Raw genomic sequence first — 20,332 nt, 5'->3', positions numbered from 1 at the left:
GGATGGGATGAGAACAAGAACTCTGCACGTCTATAGGATTGTACAACATGCTAGCCCGGTGCACAGTTGAAGCTGGTGTTTCATGGAATTCCCCTCTACTCCTGTATTAACTAATTAGATGGTGTCAAGGACACTGCTAGCTGCTGGCCTCTGGTCATCAACACTGCTCATTTGTTAAACAGTGCCTTGCCTGAGGGTTTGGCCCAGGGTTACTAACACTCTTCCAAAGGATTCAGGAGCTAACATAGTCAAGGTCTACTTCTCCGTTGATACCTTGCTTTAGAAGTGGTCTACTTCATCCCAGCTGGCCTTACTGACAGAGAAAGGTCCTGAGTGGTGCTCATTTACAAGGATGTCTGCCTACATACTTGTTCATCCATCTAGTGCCCATACCACATGATTTATAAAGGCAAAATTATTATTCATTGTGCCTCTACAAGCTGTCACTGGAGCGTGATCAGCTCTGAAGGGGACATGGAGGCCATTGGCAGCCCTAATAGGATTATATTTGGTCACTCTTTAGCATCAGGCTGAATTTGACTCTCAGCCATTGAATGCAGTTGAAATGGAAGCTGCAAAATAATCAGTTTTGGTGCTGGAAAAAAAGATTTTCTGGGCAATGTTTCTGAATAATTTTGATGTCGTACTGCCATCTTTGTTAGCTAATACTGCTTTTAGCAATGAAACTGATTTGCTTTGAGTAGAACTTAGAACTTTTCTGCTTTCTTAGGAAAACAAAATTGTGCTGATTTGTTTTTCCCTTGTGCAGGCTGCATGTGTTTGCACACAAGATGAGAGTAATGAAGGAGTCTACAAAATTCAGTTGGTGAAATTCTATCAGAGTTTGCAAGAAACAAAACAAACATAAAAACAGCCCATCAAGTCAGAATGGCTGATTGATGCAAAAGGCAACACAGATGGAGGTAATGGGGTTTCAAAAGAGGAATTAGAGAAGATCTGAACAGAGGCTTATAAATCTGCAGCAATTCAGCTTTGCCAAGAATTGCAGTGGGAAATCCTTATTACATGAGATATTTCTGCGCTGTACTCACCCATGAGAGCTTTGCTAGGGTAACCATGGGGAAAGCATGATCTAGTGGTGACTGCAAGACCCAGCAATCAGCATTCCTGAGCCCTGCCAGGCTTCGCTGCTGACTCATGCAGCAGCCTTGAGTTAGTCATTCATTGCCAGATACTTCGACCTGACCTTGTCAAGGTGCCGCAAACAAGGAAGCAAAACATACTTACCTTCAGCAACTCTGGCAAACAAGTTTTATCACGTCGTATTTCAGGTTCCCCAATGCCACCAGATAAGCAATATGGTCAAGAAAGAAGCTTTGAGCCTCATTATGCTATTCTGGGGGCTTGGGGGCTGTTGTCCACATGTGGCAGAGCCACAAAAGAGTTATTTGTCGTGGAGGAGGAGGGAGGCTCAATTGTTACAAAGGAAACATGGGGACTGGTGGAAAGCTCTTTATACATAGGAAGTGGAGAATCTGGTTGGTATAAAGCTCTTTGTACACAGGCAGCAGAGAAGCTGGTGGCTCAGCAGATCCCATGGGAAAGATGGGTGAGAGAGGAGGATGCAGAGCCCCAGGGAAGGAATAGCATGAACATATAAAATAGCATTGTACCACATCATCTCAGCTGAAGAACTGGTCTCCCTCTAGCTAGAGGCTGGCTTTAAGCCTTCGACCAAATCAGAAAAAGATCACCAGTCCTACCAGCGGGTTGGCAAATCTGTGAGGGCTGGAAATTTGGGGATTTTCTGTTTGGTTCCACCAGTTTCTCACCAGAGGGCATATCACTACTCTGATAAGGACCATCCTTGATGTGATAGTCTCTCTGTCTTGAAGCAATTGTTGTGACATGCTTCTTTCTTTGCTATGGGATCACAGTTGTGGAGACCCTGCTCTGTGTTAGAAAAATAGTCAGCAGTTTCTGAAACACTTCACTCGGGGTTGGTTTTTTCCCGAGATTTTCTCTCCATAGTGCCTCTCTGTAGCATCTCTCATATCACCACCTCCAATCACTAACATTGGGCTGGACTAACAGAGATTTGACTTAAACCTGACTGGCAAAGCCTAAAAAAGGGCTGAGAGCTGAGTGATGCTTGGTCACACCTGCAAGCTCAGGAGTGAAGGAGCTGTAATCATCCTTCTCCTTGCCCAAGCTTTAGCTCCCCTCACCTCCCAGTGCTGGCTTTGGACCAAACTTTCTGTTTCAACACAGGAGATAACTTTGTCGTTAATCACAGAGCTCCATCCAGCATTTATACATATAAAACTCAGCCTGTATTCCAGATTATTGAAAATCCCTCCTAAGTACCAGGAGAGGGTTAGTTTTTTGCTGCAGCTGCCCAGATCCCATTACTGGAAATGATCCTTACCTTTCAGCTGTCAGGGAAGATTTTCAAGATGGGGCAAATGAGAGGCTATGCTGCAGAGCTGTAATCTGGGTTTTGGAGTGAGGCCACATCTCATATAGAGCCATATGTAGGTACCATTAAAGTCAGTCCAGGAGCTCCTGCTGCAGTAGACAGCTTCGACATAGGCGACGAACTGCATCCTGAGCCTCCCTCCCCCCAGGGGCTCTCCCCGGGCTCTGTGAGGGCTGTGAAACACTGGAGGGACTGGGATTGGTCTCAGCTCTGCCCTTCTGGGCTGAGCCGTTGTAAGCAAGCCATATGGTACCTATTTTCTGTTACTGTGACCCTTCGGTGACATCTGAAAAGCTTCAGGGAGTGATTCATAAAACTGCGTTTACAACACGTTTGCTGTGCTAATGGGGCTGCAGGAAGAGGTGGTTAGAAATCTTTGTACAAGCAGGCTAAGCCCCACAATGTACCCCAGGCAATGCAGAAAGCGGTCCTGAACTGCTTGTAGTAACCCACAATTCATGTTTTATTTTAGGAGGTAGGTCTCTGTCAGAGTGCAGAACCTCCTTGGCACTCCAGCAGTCTCCCAGGAAGGTGGCGAACATCCCATTATGTGTGGTCTCATCCTGACACCACGAAGGACTCTGTAAGGGGCAAGCCTTCATTGAGAGAGGGAGATACCTCGATGCAGTAAGTGCTTCTCTTGTTTCTGCTCTCTGACTCTCTTGGAAAGCCAGGCTAGTGAAACGCGTTTGCCAATTTTAATCCCCGGATAGGGTAGTGTAGCCTTATGTCCTTTGTGTGGCTTCCAGCTACAGCATTGCTTTGCTAAACATATTAAGTGTCAGAATTTTTGTACTTTCTTGGTGGAAACAGATAAAAATAATATTATAGTGGGGATGGCTCATTGGCATTAGTGAAATGCTGAAAATTCCCAGTTGTCTTTGCATAGATACATTTCAAAGTATTGCCCAAATACTTTGGAACAATATTCAACCCGGGGTTTGTTTGTGAAATATTTTATTTGATGTTTGCAAAATATTTGATATCTGCAAGCTATTGGATTTGACTCTCAGCTCATGTTGAGAGCTAAGCAACACGCTTCACAACTGTAGGACTAAAGCTTCCCTGCTGACAATCAGTGACTGGTGCACAACTGCCCTATTTTTTTTTACTTTTTTTGCAGGTAATTTATGTTAAATTCATGAAGCATTTGCAGAATGGCTTCTAATTACCGATAGATAAACCATTATGTTATCGCAGAACTTACAGTAAATAAACTATATGGTTTTATTCACCTTTATGGTTTATTTACTCTTTTAAAAGAGCTTTAAGCTAAATTTTTCTTTCTGAAACTATTAATGGGCATATTTCCTGTCACAGCTAGTGTTGAGTATGTATTATGAGACAACCTTCTTGTTAAAGCCCTTTGAGCAGAACTTCATTTAGTACCTCACATGCAAATTCTTGAGCCAGTGGGTGCAGCAAGTGCATATGAGAGCTGCATTTCATCTTTTAAATCAAGTTGCCCAGACCATCAGATGTCCAAAGGGGATGAGGGGAAAGACATGAGTGATAAAGTGTGGTACCATCATGTGCTGGTATGCTAGAAGGATCTAGAGGCCTATGCCATTCTGGATACATAACCACTTCCCAGTGATGAGGAAAGCTGGGAAAAATAAGGACATTTGAGAAGCTGGGAAAGATATGTAGCAACTGAAGCTAGTGGGAGAACATGACTGTACCCACTGTCAGAGTTTCATTGCACCAAAACCAGGGTGCCTCACCCTGTAATGACACAGCTAAATGGAAATATTTTGTTTCTTTTGTGTCTCCACCCAGTTAGATAAAGGTATAGCTAATGAAAGCCAGGTCACACCTGTCTACTGGCACCTTTTCCTCTCTTATTGCGTATGTTACCTTCACAGATAGATTTATCTGGGAATAAAGGGGGTTCTTTTTGCTTGTTTTCTGCTTGCTTTATGTTTTTAGAGTGTTTCATACCTGAAAGGTACAGATTACAGCTGCTTTTACTTTCTCTAAACTTAACTCTGGTGGCAGGATGGGAGGTGCTAAATCTGTTACTCTTGATCTACTACAGAATAAACCTGTAAATAAAAAGTTGTAGCTGCACGGATTATAGGGATACGTTAAGTAATTTTATGGAATGAAAAAGATTTTTTTTTTTTTTTTGCTTTTAATATTCTCATATATCTTTTTATCTTTTTTTTTTGTGTATTATGATTTGAGGGAATTTTGATTCACCTCTAAATGGTGAATGTTGTTAATGGAAACACTTCAATGTCTAGTGTAGTTGGTTCTAGACCTGCATTTTTTATCAATACCTTCTCTGGGGAAATCCTCCTTATGTCTAATAGACGAAGCAAATCAGGATAACATAATTTGACCTACAATGAACTAGGAATGCAAACATGGCTCAGGTGAGAAAGCACAGGTTTCTGTTAATGATGGAATTGTCTGTCTTGAAGCAAAAATCCTTCTTAAATGTCCAATGTGTTCAGACGACAGAATACTTTTTCAGCTTTAAGCTTCTAGCACAATGATAAAAGTCCTCATGTTGAAACTTTTACAGGTGCTTCATGCAACACGGAGTAAATTACTCGGGAGTGAGTTTGGCTCAGAAGAAGTGACAGTACTTTTATTCATTGCACAAGCACCTCTGTCAGTCTGTCTGCTCAGGTTTCTGGAAACCTCTGTGATCTGATTCACTATTTCCTTACTGTTTGTTCTGGGAGTAACTATACAAACATGACATTGATGCAATATTGTAGGGAGTATCTAGGCTAATCCCTGCATTCAACTTCTCAACATGTTTGTTGAGAGCAAGGGGTTGGATTCCTTGCTGTCTTCTGTCCTGTGCATCTGTAAGCCTATGGAGCTATAGCCACACACACAGAGCCACACACACACTTAATTTCTAACTGGAAACCACCGTGTGCAAGCTAATGGAAGAGATAATTTTTAGCATAGAGTGGACATATTCTGACAGTTGGCATAAGGACATAGCTAGCACAAGAAATATATTCTCATGCTCAAAACATACAAATTATCAGTTTCTTAGGCATCACCTTTGTCTTCAAAATCATCTAAGGTAGTCAAGCTAACAGCTTGGGTTTGGTATTAATGGCTAGGCACTTTCAGGGAAAAATTAGAATTTGCTTCCCTCCAGATCTGCTCTCATACATCAGATTTAGTTGTTCTACCAGGACTCTTCTGGTGATTCAGAGTTCAGTTGGAGGGCCAGTACAGGAGCCAGGAATGTACTTTTAGAGATCTATGCCACTTTTTAATGTGCATTTCAGGCAGCATCCATCTCAACTAACACTGAACACCTTCAGCGCAGACATCTAGAACTGGGCTGGTTCTCTATGTCCCATTCCAGTAACTGTGAGAAATAGCTGACCTGCTTTTGATATCCAACTTATTGAGGAAAGGTAGGAAAGCCTGCTTCCCTTGATCGACTGTGAAGGGATCCACGCAATGTGCTCAGATGTAGCAGTCTGCAGTTAGTTTGGCCATGGAACATCCCACCCCTTGTGGCCAAGAAAGAAGCAGGATTTGGTACAAGAGGTGACTTGTTTAAAGTGGCAGAATATGTGAAGAAAGAAAAACGAGCAGACCTTCCAGACCTGCTTTCCAGTTCCTGATTCTCCAGGGAGTGTAGTGTTGCTTTTGGAGACACTTAAGAGGTGGGAGGGTTTATTTTTTCCATTAAGGACTGTGAAGTTTCTAAGAGCAGGGTGGATGGTGGTTGCATGCCTTTTTAGGAAAGAAAAGACCAACATTTGTTTTCTGTAGACATTGCCACTTTTAGTTGCAAAGCAGCAATATGGAGATCAGAAAGATTTTCTGTTTAATCTCCCAGCCAAAACTACAAAGACAGGAAAGATTCTCTAGAAAAACAATGACAGAAGTTTGCACTTCCAGGCACTGGCTGTGTAACATCCAGTCGTAGGTGGATGTGGTGTTTTGATATCGTAAAGTGTATGTGGCCTGCAGGCAGGACATAAGTCCATGAGACTTGGCATTCATCTGAGGGTCCTGAGGGAGACAGCTATGGCTTTCTGCCATCTTTGAAAGGCTGTGGTCACCAGAGAAGGTCCCCAATAACTGGAAAAAAGCAGATGCCACACCTGAAGGGTGAGAACGAATCCAGCGAACTGCAGGCTGCTTGGCCTAATCTCAGTCCCTGGAAAGATTATCAGCATATCTTCTGGAAGCTGTGACTAAGACACACGAAGAACAGGCAGGTAACTGAGGGGACCAGCACACACTTAGCAAGGACAAATCATGCCTGATCACCCTACCTGCCTTGTGTGCTGAGATGACTGGCTCTGTGAACAAGGGGAGAGCAACGCTCGTTAACAAAGATGTCAAATGGCACTGGCCCCAGTACCAACCTCTGAGGGAAGCCACTAGCAACCAGTTGCCAGCTGGATTTCGTACCTCTGACCTCAAACCTTTAAGGCCAGTGATCCAGCCAGCTTTCACCCACTCACCCGTTTCAGCAGTTTGGCTCTGAGAGACTACAGTGAAGGCCAAGCTCAAGTCAAAAGGCAACTGGCACAGGTTGCAAGAAAGGCAATCCCAATCAGATAGAAGAGAAGCCAAACCTCACAGAGGGGTTGGTAGCCTAGCAAGGCTCTGGAACCTCTGCCCTTGGAGACGCTCACAACATAGCTAACAAGACCCTGCGAAACCCTGTCTGAGAGAGCTCAGTTCTAGTGAAGGGATGGACCAGATGGATAGAGGATGGAAGAGGCACCCAAACAAGCCCCTTCCAAATTCAATTATTCTATGATACGTTATGTGGTGTATGTGTTTATACGTAGGTGTGTAGGAGACTTTCAGCACCATCTCTGGCCTTGTGTGGGAGGCTGTTTTGTACCTTAATTCAAAACAGTCATGTCTAGCTTTCTCTGAAAGAAGAGAGAGCCTTCTGAGAGGTGATGTTATGGAGTTGTCAAGATCACCAAAGCTACCACTGTGTGCAGGACTAATTTCTGCCTATTTGAGAAAAGGAATATGGGGCTGTATTGCCTTCTTACAAGGTCAGATGTAGAAGCTGTCTGGGCAGTGGGGGGAGGCCTGTGCCATCCAACAGAGGAATGACTCCAGGACAGAGCTGGCAGTCTTCTGCTGCAGTCTTTACCCTCAACACCCATCTCCATTTTGTGTATGTGTTGTTCCCTCCCATCCCTGTCCTAAAATTAAAGATATTAGAAATCTATAACAATTCTTCAACAGCTTTGCCAAGCAGTGGCAGATGGAGAGGAATACCAGTAAGGAAAGACCCACGGGGAACAGCAGTGAGGGGCAATATATACCTTCTCTGTCCTCTGTTTAGGAAACCGAATAACCTTTGACTCAACCAACAGTAAATATTTTCATGACATCGGCAGTGTTTAATCTGAGAAATTTATGTTAATATTGCCTCCAATATTGTGTTAAAGATAATGTCTGTGAATGGATAGGAAGGCTTCACATTATGAGGCTACATCCTTCTATACTTATTGCCACCTGTGCTCACTCTGGGTCTTTTTAAAGGTACACCAGGCAGGGCTCCTCTGATCCATTTTACAGCAAACCCATCTACACTGAGATTCCATTTGTGGTCAGAGGACAGATATAGGTATTTGCAGGGCATCATTTCTCTCTTTTGATCTTCAGAACAGATGATACAGCTTCCTGGCAGTACCTGCTTCTTTCCAGTTACCGCAGAGGGAGTGCGGGTAATGAGCTCAAATGCAGATATCCGTACTGTAAACATCAAGGGTGAGAATCCAGCTCAAAGTGATTTTAGGGTGCTAGGGTCCTGTGTGCACTAAAGGAAGTTTCAATTGCCCTGGTCAGCCTCACACAGGACCCCCAGACATGCAACCCATACCCTTTGTGCCAGGGACTGTGTGTGAGCCTGGTGCCCAGTTCTTGCCCCAGCTATGTTGTAAGGTGTCTCTCTGCCCTCCTCCTCATCCCCCAATCATCCTGGCTTGCTCCCTGAACTCCCCATACTGGCTTCACACCTGACTCCTCGCCTGCTCCTTCCCTCTGAAGGGCATAATTCAGTCGCCTCAGCTCTGCTGTCATTTGATATTGGATATCCTTCTTAGTCTTGACCTATTCCAGTAGTCTTCCATGGGTCCTCCACTAGCTCTATGCGGGATGCCACAGCTAACCAAACGGGTCTGAAGCCGTGCCAGACACTGATAGGCAGGCAACCGGATTGTGCCTCAAGTGTCTAAAGCATAAGGGTCTGCATGGGAGCAAGGTGTCTAAGCTCTTCGTACTGTCAGTAAAGATCTAAACCGTATAGTTAGCAGAGTCTGGAGAGGAATTTGGCTGACCAAGTGTTGGGGTATACTTCAGGAGGATGAGAGTAGCTTGCTAGGCCCCACTCATAGTATGGGCTCAGTATTTCTTGGCTATTCTGGGAGTTTATGTTGTATCTCACATCCAAGCACCATAATTGAGGCTAGCTAAATCCCACCCATGTTGACTGAAAAGAGAAGAAATAAATACATCTATGAGAAAAATATGAAAATGATAACTCTTTGTACTAAACATTATGATTTTCATCCAAGAAGTAAAGAAAGGCAAAACCTTTGTGGACATTTACGGTTCAGACTCTGTGTCTGTACAAGAAATCACACACTCCCAGTATATTATATTATACTGTATTATATACACTCTTACAGAGCATATCCTTTGTTTATAGTCATATGGATTTATAAGCACTCCCTGGAAGAACGAGGATACAGTTATTGTATACAAGATATTTTTTCATTCTGTAAACTATAAATGTGGAATTATAAATAATAATGTCAGATATTTTGCATATGGTTTTCTGCATTTGGTGATTATATCTTTACAACGAGTAAATGAAAATATTGGTAGTATATAATTATGACCTCTTTTTGCCCAGCCTCCTCTTCTCAGTTCTATGGTATTGTTATATCCTCCTCTGTTGCCATAGAAATGATTGATATATCCAATCACAGCATTCTTGTCATACGCTTGCCTCCACATATTACGTATCTTGTTCTTTAAACCAGACCCTCACTTGGCTTTTTGATATTTTGGGTTAAATTGTGCAGACAAAAAAAAAAAAAAAAGAAGAAAAAAGAAAGGAAGGAAGGAAACTGGCTTTCAGAAGGCTGAAACTAAAGCAAAAGACAAAGCCATATGTATTAATCCTGTGAATCTCCATGATTTTATTGTAACTCTTGTGACATTTGGTACTTTTCTTAACTCCTAACTCTGGCAAGTAATGACTTTGTGAGAATCTTAGCATCTCCTTATGCAAAACAAGTATTGCATTGTTTAAAGCTTCCTAGCCATGGAACTTGAAAAGTCAAAAGCAGATTTAAAGAAGTGACTTTTTTGTGTGTGCACTGATTTTAAAGAGAAGGAATTAAGATTTTTGCAGATTTGGGTTTCCCTCTCAAGAAAGCAGGAGAGAAAAATACCTACTCAAAATATTCTTTGACGTAACATAATAATTAGTGGTCAAATGGACCAATTTAATTTTGCTTCACATGTTTAAAAACTTAGTAATGCAGACTGTCTACTTCCAGACTCGGATGTTCATTCCACAGCAGTTTGTCACCCTAAGAAATACCCTGGGCCTGCCTGGGCTTCCTTTCTGCTGGTTTGCCCTTCTCCCCACAGCAGTGCCTGGAGGATTATGGCACCAGGCAGACCTACTCTTCTCCTGTGTCTGGACAATAAGCCTTCCCCACCTTCCCATTTCTTTGCCCTGAGCTTCATGAAAGCCTCCATGCAGTCCCTCATACGTCCTCCATACAGGAGAGAGGGCTTTCTGTTCAATTTAGTCATTTGCAACATGTGAATGCTTTCAGCTCCAAGCAAAGGAAACCAATGTAAAGGAAATCAAAACAAGCCGGGTCTTCAGAAAAAGCCCACCTTTGCACTCCCTGCGGCCTCCCATTGAGATGCTCAGCATTTGGTCCATGCCCCAAAGAATGCTCTAGGAACATGGTGGCCCATCCAGCAACAAAAAGGGCTTTCAGTGCAATTTGGCGAGTCATGGACAGACAACAGAGCTGCCATGAAACCTCTTTCTCAACCTTTCCCATTTTTTTTGTGAGGCTTGTAGCCTGTAGTATCTATTTCTAGCAATGCCACTAGGTGGCTCAAGATTGAATCCACTACTGGCAACAGCTTTAGGTGGGATGTGCCTGTGTGGGGGGCAGGAATTTGGGAATTACCCTTGGGCGGTGAGCACCACCCTCATCGCTTCTGTAATTTTCAGATCTTGGTTGCAGATGCTGGAGGAGGGAAGGGGGCATCCCAGCAAACCATCAGAAATGTGAATGAGCTTATCCTAATTTCTCACGTGAAATGAAACACTGGGAGTTTACTCTTTATTTATTCCTTGAGAATTAGGGACAAGGGATAGCCTGGAGCCTAGTAATCCTCCCTTGAATACGAGTCATGATTTATTTCTATTAAAGGAAAAAAAAAGTGTGTTATTCTTCTCTTTTAAGCTCTATCAAAGGCAATTGTTACCATTATCTAAGTCTCATTTTTTCTTGAGTTTGCCTTGGTAAGACACTATGGACGGGAAGTTTGAGTCCAATGTACTAGGGGAAAGAAGAATTTTCACACAAAGGTCCAGCACATGACAAGGGTGATCCCCAACAGGATCGGGTTTATGCTTGCCACTCCTCTGACCTCTTTTCCGTAGGTGTCCTGAAGGAATTAATTACTCCCCGTTTCTTGCTTCCCTCCACACCAAACCTCTGTGCTTTCCTTCCATTCCTGTTTAATCTTATTCCAGAGCGCTCCTTGTGTTGCCCTTTCTTCCGTGTGCAGGGCTTTACATGTTTTCTCATAGCAGGAGCTCTGCAGGCATCTCTTTTCCTCCTCTCCCATACAGTGGAATTCCACATCCCAGGAGGGCTGTGGTCCCTCTTCTCTTTCCCTCTCTGATATTTGTCTAGGCATGAAACCTGCAGTTTGGCACATCCCCCTGAGGTGGTGGTGGCAGCCCAAGCACCTCCTGCCACTCTGTCCTGCCCTCCATCCTGAGCTGCTCCAGCTGCTTCGGGGCATGGCAAGACCTGGGAGGGGCAGGGAAGGTGGGATGCATAGCTCAGCCCTCTCTGGAAAACCTCGCCCTGCTCCCTGGGGAGGCCAAGACTGAGTTTGTCAGGGTGTCAACACCTCGAAGGCAAGAAGGAGGAAGGGGAGAGAAGAGATAGAGGCATTGTTGAGCAAGAAGGTGCAAGTGGGTGCCATCAGCCAGTTGTTTGAACTACAAACAATTGCAGAGGTGCTTGAAGCTGTAGCTATGCTAAACAGCTGGCCCATCCCCCTTCTCTGGTGTTTCCATTCCCCTTTCCTTCCCCCACAGTCAACACGGGTTTAGCCAGCGATACCTTCCCTGACATTTTGGATTTGATTAGAAAGCAACACACATCCTCTGACACGCAGGCAGGAGAGCACAGCAACGCTATCAAGTCAAGCGTGTGGTCTCACAAGCCCTGACAGCGAGTCAAATATCCTCACGGCCCCCTTATGTGCCTTAAAAATTCCTCATTTAGGGCCTGAGACAGCAAAGGTAACACCAAAGGTAGGGCTTGCTCAGCTCTGTGGTAGAGCATGGGGAGATTTCATTTGGTTTCTGCTGGAGATTCCCACTAACCATCGACAAATTAGATGCTTTTTTTAAAGTGTAAAAATATACTTCTTCTGAACTTTGCTTTTATTGAGAGAAAAGAGATGAAAAATTAATTCATAAGCCCCACCTAAAGCCTCTTCCACAGAGCTGGCTTTGCCTCAGCTTCTCTGCCCACAAACACTACCCACCTCCCTCCCAGAGGGCTCCTGCTGTCTTCCTCATTTTTTGGGTGGAGGCTAATAAGCCTCCCCAGCCCTAGTAAGTCAGGATTAATTAACCTGCAGATCCCTGCAGGCTTCCAACACCTGCTAACTGAGAGAATCCAGCCAGTCTCTCACGGTGGTTTTTTTTTTTTTGGTTTTTTTTTTTTTTTTTTTGCACACCCCAAGCATTAGCACCTGGAATGACAGAAAGTTACAAGCTCTGGCTTTGCCTGGCTGGTTTGTAATGAAGGGAAAAGGTAAAAAAAAAACCCCAAAAAGATGATAATATTTTGTAGGGTCTGTTTTCTTCCTTTTTTTTTTTTTTTTTAATTTAGATCAGGAACCTTTTCTGCATGGAAGCAGCATCTGCTATCAAGCAGCTGTGTTTCGTGCCATTACCACCTTTCTGAGTCTGGGGAAAGCACTTCTAGTTGAGTTCTACCTCTCTGCTAATGGGCAGCCCTCTCTCCTGGCTGGTGGCTGCCATTTGTGGCAAATGTGGTAAGGCATGTAATCGGTCACTGAGGGATGCAGTTATCTGATGCAACGGCTCTCTAGGGACTGATTTAGGACCACTACAGTAAGAACAGTTAGAACTAATTGGATATTTTTCAACCCCAACCTGGATTTCCAGATGTGACAGGGCAGAACTGCGTTATTAACCCAGCCATGTTCATCCATGCTCACTGTTACAGAGGAAGGGACTTCTTTTTTTTTCTGTTGGTGTTGAATCACAGCTTAGTGGGGGTTGTTTCCTGCTGGTTCCTGAACAAGAGCCAAGAGGCCTTCCTTGCCTGCTGGAATTTTACAGCACGAGCACTGAGCAGGGCTGCCACTCCGCTGAACGCTGGCATTTTTTATTTTGGTGATATCTCCACTAGTAACTGACTCATTTCTGCAGACTGGGCAAACCAGAGGAAAAAAAAAATGGTTCCAGACAATGCTCTTCAGTGACTCATTCAGGTGGATAAAGCTTTTACAAATGTTCCCTCGTAGCTAACAGGACACAGGCAAATAGCTTGTGTGCAGAAGAATTAAGATGGTGTTTTGCTGGCTCCCTTCCCGTAAGAGCGCAGCCACTCTCTCTGTGAATTGCCACCACCCAGCCCTTCCCTGCCCAGGTGCTCAGCTCTGTCTTGGTGTCAGCGTTGGTGCTCTCTGGGTCCTCGCCACAGCTTTCTCATCACCCTAACTGGATGAAAATACCAAGCTGTTTTTTGTTAGTGCTTTGGCCCAACATCTACAAGGCCGTCAGGGAGGAGATGGGACCACCTGGCTGGGAAGACGTTAGATTACTGTGGAGCAGCAGCCTCGGTTCATCTACTACCACTGCTCAACAGCCATATATTCTTTCTTACACCACTTTCCAGAGAGAGATGAGAAATAAAGGCCCAGGGGAGATGAAATGACTCACTGAAGGTCGCAGTTCAAGAAACCTACCTTCTCTTGCAAATTTCGCTAGATTATTGTACCAAAATATCCCCAAATTGCTGAATTGTATGCTATATTTGTTTAGATAATCTTATGCTTTAGATAGTGGACTGCTTAGCCCCTACGGACAGCTCTTAGGGCAAAGGGATGTGTTTCAGAGAGCAGAAATTATTTTCTGTCATGCCCATTGATTCTTTGTATTCTGCAGCTTTCACCTGAGGATCTCCCCAGCAATAAGTGCTCCATCTTCATCTGTCCTGAAGATCTCTAAGAGAGGCTGAAGGCTTGCCAGTACCATGCACAATATCGCTTCAAAACCAGAATGGAGACAACTTCCAGATCAGTATGGTAAATGTGTCCTTCATGATCCAGGCAAGGGTGGTGGGTGCCCTTTCCAACCCAAACGGCTCCAGCAGGATCCTACTCTTGAAAGGACTCTCCAGCCACCTGCAAACAACCACGGCAGCAGCCTTGATAAATGTGGCTCTGAGGCAAGAAGGACCACATGAAATGCTGCTGCATAAATGTCAGAGGCTTCATTTCGTTGGAGACTCTGTACCTGTGGACACATCTGCTTATGCTTGGCATCCACCTTCTCCTCTCTTCACACTCTACCTCTCTTCTCCTTTCAACCCCATCTACCACTAACAGGACAAGTCTGCTTTTGTATGGAAAGCAGCTGCCCCTTCCTTACCACCGACCCATTGACCATAAGACAATGACACATATAGGTCTTCTTTCACTAGAAACTGAAGGCTACTACCAGAACAGTGGTCCTCCTCATGAACTCCCTGCCTGCCATCCCACATCCCTGTGACACATCCTCTCTAGCATGCTGTACTTGGCTGGCCTAAAGGCTGTAGCTCTTTTAACTAGAAGACATGCTTCTGGCATTCCTGGGAAGCAAATTACAGTCATGCTGGCAGCTGCCCTCTGCCCTTGTCTATTGCAATAGCTCAAGATGATGCCAGCAGCCCCTGGGCTGCCTTAGGAAGAGGGTCACCAGCAGGTCAAGGGAGGTGATTATTCCCATCTGTCCAGCACTAGTAGACACATAGGAGTTCTGGATCCAGTTATGGGCTCCCCAATGCAACAGAGACAGGAACTTATTGCATCCAGTCAGTGAAAAGCCATGAAGATGATGAAGGGACTGGAGTGTCTGACATATGAGGAGAGGCTGAGGGAGCTGGGATTGTTCAGCTTGAAACAACAGAATGCTCCAAAAGGATCTGATTCATGTGCATGAATAACCAACGGGGCGACTAAAGAAGATGAAGTCAGACTCTAAGTGGTGCCCAGTAAAAAGTTAAGAGGGAATTGGCATAAACAGAAATACAAGAAACACCATCTCAACATGAAAACCCTCACACTTCTTTACTAAAATGGTGACCACCCAGACACGTTGTGGAGTGTCTGTCCCTGAAGATACTAAAAACAGAACTGAATGCAGTCCTGAGCAACCTGCAGTAGCTGACCCTGCTCTGAGCAGGGGTTGGATGAGGCAATTCCCATAGGCACCTCCCAGCCTTAACAATTCTGTGATTCTGCTTGCTGATGCTCATGTCCTGTGGTCAAGTTCCACTACCCTTACCTGTATTTTCCTTCAAACATCTTATTGGAGTGTTTTTTGCCATTCTTGGGTGAAGGGACAAATTAGCTCTTCTGCACCAGATACTCAGAGACAACCAAGCAGCTTGATAAATGAGCGGTTGGAAGTAGATGAGGAAAAAAGTCTTTCCGTATGGTGTTAAGTCTAGACTAGGCATGTGGGATTCATCCCATATAACTCTGTACATTTGCAGTATAACCATTTATGCCTGACTTCGGTATCTAGACTCCCCTTTTGAATCAATACAGAGAAATAGGCATTTCTAGAAAGTGATTCATGTGAGCTCTTTTACATGAGATGAATCATGCCAAAGAACTGTCTTTCTTTCTCTGCTGTTATGAAGAGAGAGAAATGTGAAGAGGTCAAGTTTAGACTTCTACACTGTAGACATCTTACGGCATTTAGGATGGTTCCCACCTCTGATACTTGTGCAGAAGTCTTATCCGTTATTGCCTAGGGTAAATTTTTACACACCATAAAATGCAGTCAAATTTGATGAACATCTCTTTGCCTACAAATAGGACTAACCAGACAACTGAAAAATACAGGCAACCTCCAGAGCACTGCAGGCTGAAAATTCATACAAGCAATCTAGGGGCAGTTTGGAACTCTGCTTTATTATTCTAAGAGTGAGTTATTTTAGGGGTACAGCTCAAGACCACTTTGAGTAATGGAGCCTTATCTACCACGTTGGTCTAAAGTCAAGGGCCTCAAACCCAACCCGAAAGATTCCTTGTGTGGCTGGGTTCCTCAGCCCAGAGTCCAAGTGAGTCTAGGGAACTGGTTTCTTGATCAGTGCATGCTACCGTATCTGGGGTGAATAGAGGAGAGCTGTGGACAGAGGAGAGCTCAGGTGAACGGGAGAGCTGGGGTGAATGGAGAAGAGCTCAGTGAGGAAACACCTTAGATCCTCCTTTGCAACTGTTAGTCCAAATTCCTTTGCTTATATCCATCAACAGGAACTTAACGGGGCAGAAGATCTTCACCTCATCATGCTGTTGATTTATCTTTCTTACTCATAAATTATCCTTGGCCAGCAATAACAAGCGGCAAGGAGGTAATGTACATCCTTGGCAGTGATAGGCCCTGTGCTGGAGTGTCAAATGCTTGAAGGGCACTGCAAGATGACACAACCTGTCTTGTTTTGTCTTACGAAATATGATGAGGCAGCATAGCATAAAACTGTTGTCCCTTTTTGCACTGGTTGGCATGCATCTGGGCAGCATCTGGACAGAAGACTCTGATCAAACTTGGCATAGGTAGTTAGGCTATTCAGCATTATATCTGCATATGCTATTAGAAGCCAGATTGCATAAACACACTATGGTGGTATAAGCACTGGGGTGCAAAGCAGTCCTGGGTGCCTTAGACAGTCAGTCTAGGAGCCTGACCTTAATGTTGCTGCGAGGGTTCTGTGAAAAGGCAGTATAGCTGCAGATTTCATCAGGCAAGACATCGTTGGGCAAGATACTTAGCCCTGGTATTTTTCAAGGGAACCCACAACTTTTAGAGATCTGCACACATTTGAGGATGTTAGAATTTTAGAAGAAGAAAGGATAGAGAAAGAGTATATAAAGTCAACTGCCAAGAAAATTATATGCAAAGTATGAATGAAAATAGTTTGTCTCAAGTTAGTTACCCCAAATCCCAAATTAGTTCCTGTTATAAAAGAACTCGTGACCTCCAATTTCTCAGCATTTTTACAAAGATGATAATCTCTTCTTTTCTATGAAGTGCTCAGAGGTGTCAGATAATATTCAAGTTTTAATGATATTAAGTGCAGATATTAGCTGTTGTTCTATGAAGTGTAGTATGCAAACATGTTGGAAAGTGCTGTATGATGCAGGAAGAAATTTGATATTTAAATACAATTTTACACCTTACTAGTATAAAATTTCAACATAAAAAAATCATTAGGTGTTTCCATCCTACATTATGTTGGTGGTAAGAGGAAAGTGACTAACTGTTACAAAATGCCCGGAACGCCTGACTCTAACATAACCAGCCCTTATTTTCCTCCTTATGTTCCATGGAGGTCAAGAACTTCCCATCTGCAGAGGTTTTTACCCCCAACCTTGTCAAGATTCAAGTGCAAGGAAAAAAATAGTTTGGTGAGCTGATGTTCATCCTCAATGAGCAGAATTTCAGATCCCAAAGTTAGTGTAAAGCTCTCCTTTCTCTCCTGAAGTATATAAAGGACACGATCAGTAAGGAACTATGGCAGGATTTGAATACATCTGGCAGTGTTCTGGGGAGCTCTGCAAAGCGCTCTTGCCAAGTACTTAGGATCTGATCTGGGGGAACGCCCTTATTCAGAAGCACGCATTTGTGTGCCGTTAGCATCCCACTGCCTTCAGTATGTAACTGTCTTCTGAACTGGGACTTTATCCTATGGTGCATGCCTTCATCTCATCATTTCTCCCTATGTACTTACAGCTAGTAACAACTCCAGTCTGGGCTTAGGAGGGAATAATAATGAACAAAGCAGCAGAAAAAGTTTTCAAGCGCTGTTGGAAAATAATGTGCTGTTTTTCTGTTCTTTGTATAAATTTTCCTTCTTTTTCTATTTCAGGGCTAACTGATCTAAAGGCAAAGTGCCTATGCATCATTCCTTAATAGCATACTTGTTCCTGATGATGACTGCTTATAGTAAATACACCAGTCTTAAGGGGGAGATGTTGGTCAACAAAGCTTCCATGCAATTTCACAAGAAGAGCTACATTAATTCACAGTAGGTGAATATCCGTCCCCTTGACTTCACTTTGTTGGTCAAATAAGTAAAAAACTTCCAAAGAATACAGGACTGCACAGCTGAAAATCTTTAAAACTGGCATTGCTTAAAAAAACATTGACTGGCTGCATGGGATTCATCACACCAGCCTGGGATGTCTTCAGTGCAGGCTTCAGCATGTGAACTTACCATGCCTTCTTTGCAGTTAGTGCTAAGATACCATTTCCCTGAGTCACTTTCCAGCTTCGGGATGAGATGAGCTGTACCCTGGAGGTGGTTACTTCTTTCAGTCAGCTGTTAAAAGAAGCTTAAGTGATCAGCTTAGACATAGACAGGCAAAACCGACAAGTGAATCCCATGTGTTTTATCTAGAGGTGATCATTCTCTGTAGACAGTGTTTATTCAGTATTTCCGTTATGACCAGAAGTCCCCTAAAAGCCTCCACATTTCAGAAGATAAAATAATTATATTGATCACAAATTTCGTCACTAACAGTTACTCTGAGGAGCTTTACCAAACTGACATGTCACAGCATTCCTGATGCTCAGCTTACTTAAAACCAGATCACAGAGAGTAAATGCATCATATGGAAGAGCCACCTGATGAATCAACAAGATCTAGAAGAAAAGGACAGAAAATGACCTTTCAAGCAAAACAGTAGCTAAAATGCTTTGCCTCACATCAAAACCCAGCGATGCCCCATAACATTCAACCTTTTGCTATATTTTGATGACCACATTTTGTTTAAAAAAACAATACCTGAAGGGCGATATTTTATTAATCACCAGCCCAAGGGTGACTAGTACTTTTCATTTCAATCATCTATTTTGACCAGCGGGTGTCTTTTCTTAAATTATATGCTGCATTGTGATGCCTCTTCCCACGGACCTTTCCCTGGCATTTCTCTTGACATGTCAGCAGCAACTCCGTGAGATCTTGGCTTTGCCGTCGGAGCTAACTTAAGAAGTTGCCAACGCCATTTCATCATTTCAGTCGCTCATGTGGTCCTCTTTGCTGTCACAGCCTCCTTGGTGATGCTACTGCCAGAAACCAGAACTGATTCACTTTTTCAGGAGGAGTGTGACTTTTAAACCGATGTGTGGCTCAGCCCTGCAAACCCTTGTTCTGTCAATAGGAGCTACCCACGGAGTGGGTAGTGCTCTGCAGTGTGAAGCCAGTTATGAGGTGCCAGGGAAAGGAGGAGAGGGAACATTTTAAGTTAGCGTCACTGAAAAAGCCAGAGTTTCCTGAAATTATAGTCTCTGTGAACATCATACTGTATGAAATAAAAGGGAAACCTATACCAATTAAGCCTGTGTATTGATTGTCAAAATCCTTAACTGGTTCTATACTTCCTTCACAGCATTGGCATTTTTAATTTTTTGTTTGAAAGGACAGTTAATTCTCACCTGTGCTTTATTTTTTTCTTTCTTTCTTTTGCATTTTGGTGGTAATTCACTCTTCATATTCTGAGTTACTTTCGAAACAACTCCCTGGTCGCTGTAAAATATAACACAAAATGAAAATCCCTTCAACGTTCAAATAAAAGTCACTTGGAAACTGAAGAAGAAAGCTTTCAAAGGGCAGGCTTCAGTAGCCTTAATGTTTGTTTAAAATATATGCTTTACACTTTAATTTTGATTTCTATAATTTACCTCACTTAAGCCACAGGCTTCAAAGATTTATGAGTTCACAGGGAGTTTGCACAATGCATGAAGTTCAACAGAGGGATAAATTCATAGGATTAAAGGCAGCTGTACTCAGACCAGAGACTATGGGAATTCATGCCCTCACAGCTTTCTTGCAGAAGCCCACTGTTGGTGGAAGTACATTGGCCTCACTGTGGTAATGTGATGGCTTCTGTACCAACTTAGGTCAGAGTTACAGACTGGTTATTACCAGACCTGTGGACTCTTTGGATCATCTGGATCACATGCAAGCGCATAATATTTCTGTTCAGATAGCCCAAGTGCACAGAAATATTTCTGTGCCAGCTATATGCTTTTTTTTACCAGGTTTAAGCTGGCTACAGGGGGACTGACAGTACCTGCGCCTTCAAAGATGTTCTGGTACAAATGACTCCTTCAGATTTTTTTAAATACATTTGAATTGACAAAGTAAATTCATACAGGTTCAGTGCTTTTCATCCTGCCACTATTGCATTTCTGACTTAGTACATGGCACATCAGGGCTATGTTCAGGGCCATTCCAAAACAAGGCCTATGTTCTTGAGAAGTAATCCCCACTTATCTCCTCAAAAGCCTGGTAGCTTGCAGACTCAACTTGAACCATGTTTGCATAAGCTAGAGGCTTATGA

General features: G+C 43.5%; 1 long non-coding RNA gene across 1 annotated transcript; it reads left to right on the top strand.

Annotated features, from left to right (window-relative positions):
- Positions 1 to 2,864: 2,864 nt before the first annotated feature.
- LOC128849245 (uncharacterized) lies at positions 2,865 to 19,229 on the top strand. Its single transcript, XR_008447270.1, has 3 exons — positions 2,865 to 3,067; positions 13,884 to 14,023; positions 17,857 to 19,229. It is a non-coding gene; the product is annotated as an uncharacterized LOC128849245 (long non-coding RNA).
- Positions 19,230 to 20,332: the final 1,103 nt, after the last annotated feature.

Source organism: Cuculus canorus, chromosome 1 (genome assembly GCF_017976375.1).
Source record: "Cuculus canorus isolate bCucCan1 chromosome 1, bCucCan1.pri, whole genome shotgun sequence".
Taxonomy (NCBI): Eukaryota; Metazoa; Chordata; class Aves; order Cuculiformes; family Cuculidae; genus Cuculus; species Cuculus canorus.
The sequence above is the reverse complement of the archived record's forward strand: the minus strand, read 5'-3'. Positions and strand labels throughout refer to the sequence as shown.